General features: G+C 47.7%; 1 non-coding gene across 1 annotated transcript; it reads right to left on the bottom strand.

Annotated features, from left to right (window-relative positions):
* Positions 1 to 209: 209 nt before the first annotated feature.
* LOC112824706 (U6 spliceosomal RNA) lies at positions 210 to 317 on the bottom strand. The gene has a single exon (XR_003208506.1). It is a non-coding gene; the product is annotated as a U6 spliceosomal RNA (small nuclear RNA).
* Between the last annotated feature and the right edge of the window lie 3,316 nt (positions 318 to 3,633).

Raw genomic sequence — 3,633 nt, 5'->3', positions numbered from 1 at the left:
ACCCGCCGACCCCCACCCTCCCCCACCACGGTGGTACCGTTCTTACCGACACATCGTTCTCATCCCAAGTCCAGAGTTGATGTTCTGGTCCACTCCTGGTGGTGTACATCCTGTGGTTTGGACAAACATGCAGTGACATGTATCCAATATTATGGTTTCATAGAGTATTTCATTACCTTAAATCTCCTCTGTGTTTCAACCTAGTCACAAAGAAGAGGAGATGCTTCATGAAAGTGCATGTCACCCTTGTCCAGGGGCCGTTCTGATCTCCTCCGTATGCTTAATAGCTTCAGTATATGTGCTGCCAAGGAGGGCGCTATAGGCCTCAAGAGGCAAAATCCGAAAGGCTCTCCCTTGTGGAAAATCATCCCTCAGGGACGGGAGGGCTGCAGAGCTGGTTCGTGTCAGGTTTGCGTTGCCCTGCTCCACATCACCACCACTTTGCCCTGGTGGGGAAACCAATCTCCACCCTCTACCTGAATCGGTGGAGGACTCAGGGCTCTGGCAGCAATTTCTGCATTGGCCATTGCACAGATATGCCAATCTTACTCTACGGAGGGCAGGGGCATTGCTTTTCTAATAAAATGTTCATCTCTGTGGCTCCAGTTCCAGGCAGACAATGAGCACCCCATTAATGATTGTTGTGTTGAACTGAACAGACTAGAACTCACGGGGGAAATCTCATTGTTCTTTATAGTAAGACCTCTATTAATGAAACGGAGGTGCCCCCTACTGCGTGTCTAACTGCCGCAAACCTGTCCCGCGGAGCCTGGAATAACAGAGGAAGTAGGAGTTTCGGATTCTCTCTGACCATATCCTGCCAGGACACCACCCCTTCCCTCTCCTCCACATGCAGGGGATCGTTTTCTCTGGCTCACGGGAAGGGTTGCAGTGTTCCTATTTGTCTGCTTTTTCTCTGCAATGTGGAGAACAGTGCCTGGTGCACTGCAGGGGTTCCGTGAGATTCTGCAGAATGAAGGGAAAAAATCACGGTTCCTCGTCCCCAGGCAAGTGAGGACCTCGCCTCTGCGATCCCGGAGCGAGACGCATGGCAGTCCAGACATACAGCTGTCCACCCTCTGCCGCGCTGGGGCTGATTTTTACTGTTGTGGCTCCTAGGTCAGCTGCTCCTTTCAATCTCTATCCTTTGAGACCAGCTTTATTATAACGAGCTGTGACTACAGGAAGTTAGTTCTGTGCTGCTTCTAAATCTTCTATTTTGCAACGCAAACGTGCGTTATTCTTTAATACTCCCTTGGAGTTCATGCTTCCCGGATTTCAGCCCGTTCTTATGGCCCCCTTCCTCACTTTCCTGGAAATGCCTTAAGATACTGGATAATAAAAAGAAGAAGAAGAAGAAGAAGAAGATAGTAGGAAGGGAAAAATGAAGGGGGAGAAATCGGATGGGGAGACGAACCATGAGAGACTGTGGACTCTGAGAAACAAACTGAGGGTTCTAGAGGGGAGGGGGTGGGGGGATGGGTTAGCCTGGTGATGGGTATTAAGGAGGGCATGTATTGCATGGAGCACTGGGTGTTATAAGCAAACAATGAATCATGGAACACTACATCAAAAACTAATGATGTACTGTATGGTGACTAACATAACATAACAAAATAAAATTAAAAAAAAAAAAGATACTGGATCATCATGCTTGCCAGGAACGAGCAGGAAAAAAATCCTTGTGTGCTACCTAATCCTCTTTAATCAGTGGCCTGTGGTAATACTTTCAGTCTTTCCTTTCCCCAACCCATCCCACCCATTGCCATATCTGCCGCCTATTCACCACCTCATTGTTGATTTCTGCATAGCGAGTATTCGCCATTAGATTCGGAATTGGTCCTTCTCTGTCCAGCCCTGTATGGTAGGGAAGTACGTTTCCCAAGCTCCCTTCTAGCTTCTTAGCTCAGTCATTGAGAGCTGCTGGTAGAAGGCCAGAGGGCAAGAGAAAGGGAGGAGCCAGGGCATCTCTCTCCATCCCTAGCCCCCACTTTGGTCAGCATGCCCCCTGTAGACGGCACCTCCTCCCTGGACCCAGCAAGGCAGTCCTACCCCTGGGATCTGGTAGCACTACCTATTGGCCCTCTACCCCCAGGGATAGTAGCAGATATCTGCTCTTGTTCCTCTTGAGATTGCTTCCCTATGTCCTCTTTGGTTTCTCAGCTCTCCCCTGACCTTTGTACCCAATTTCCTGTATTAAATCCACTCTGTTTGAGAAACCTAGAGTGGTTTCTGGTTTTTGACTAGACTTGAATAGACACAACATGCAAATACTACTGCTGACTTCATGTGGGCGCCTCACTTTTCTTCTAACTGTTCTGTGGAATGAAGCACTTACCTCACAAGATAGTGTCATAATAAGTTATTTGGGGAAGAGCTCTGAGATCCTGGAGTGGCTGGTAAGTTATAGGTAAGTGCAATATGTCATTAATTAACATTCATCCAGATACTCTCTGCTTGCTAAAGGAAGCTTAATTTCTATTCCTACAGGAGTAACTATTTGAAAGGTCCCCGGTTGAAGAGGCAGGAGCCCCTTGACAATCGTCTTGCTTGGCTTCTAAGCCTGGAGGCAGCTGTGGTACCTGACTTGTCACTCACTCGATGCTGGGTCACCTTGTACCTGTCCCAAAGCCATTTATCCTCTCAGCTTGGGATGTCAGTGGGCAGCCAAACCTATATTTAGGGTAGCTCTCCCAAGGTATCTGGCAAATGACTCAGGGATACAGGTTTGGGCTGAGCATGGCTTTGGGGGCCAGTTACACCTGGGTTTGAATCCCAGCTTTGTATCTCCTGAGCTGTGTAAGTTTGGAAAGATTACTCAACTTCTCTAAACCTAATTTTTTTTTCTAATGTCAAATGAAGAGAAGAAGGTTTTACATCAGGCTCTACATTAGATGGTTGCCTCAAAGAAAAAGATCTGTCTTGAGGCCCCAACCAGAGTTTACAAATCTTGAGACTCGGCTACTGAGAACTGGCTTTTCTCCTTTCCCATCAACGTAGTGTGTGAAGTAATACATGTTCTGTAGGGCTATCAAGAACCAAAAGCCTGCTCCTGTCCATACCAGATAGGCCCAGAAGTGACCCAGAACCAAAGCTTGTTGAGCTCTCTTGAAAGGAAGCAATTTCTGCTCTTTGGGGGAATGGGCAAAATACACTGCTAACCTAATTTTATTTAGTAACTCTGTCAAATGTTGTTAGCCGGGCCTTTCAGTATTTAAAAGGGGAGATGTAAGCCAGTTAAACCACATGATGATCTAAAAAGCAAACCCAGGTAGATGAACGGGAACGTGGAGGAGGAGGAATCCCATGTAGGCAACCAGCCTTCTGAGTGAGGGCTGACTTGCATGGATTTGAAGGGCATGGCCGGGAATGAATCTGGGGCACAGCAATTGTCAATGAGGTATCACAGATCTAAGGACTGAGATGTTCTTAGATTAAGAGGCACAGAACTTCAACCCTCGTCAAAGAGGGCCTTTTGCCATGGGAGGTGGTCAAAGGCAGCTGAAAGAAGCCTTTCCCCTTCTTGCCCTTTGAGAAGGGGAGTGGGGAGAAAGGTAGGCCAGGGGGTGTGAGGAGTTGCTGGTTTGTGGGAATGCCTACTGATAAACAGCAGCAGAGCCAAAGTACTGCTGA

This window comes from Callorhinus ursinus, unplaced genomic scaffold (assembly GCF_003265705.2).
Source record: "Callorhinus ursinus isolate GAN/ISIS: 27379988/994484 unplaced genomic scaffold, GSC_fseal_2.0 scaffold9, whole genome shotgun sequence".
NCBI classification, from domain to species: Eukaryota; Metazoa; Chordata; class Mammalia; order Carnivora; family Otariidae; genus Callorhinus; species Callorhinus ursinus.
This window is presented reverse-complemented; position numbering and strand designations above follow the sequence as displayed.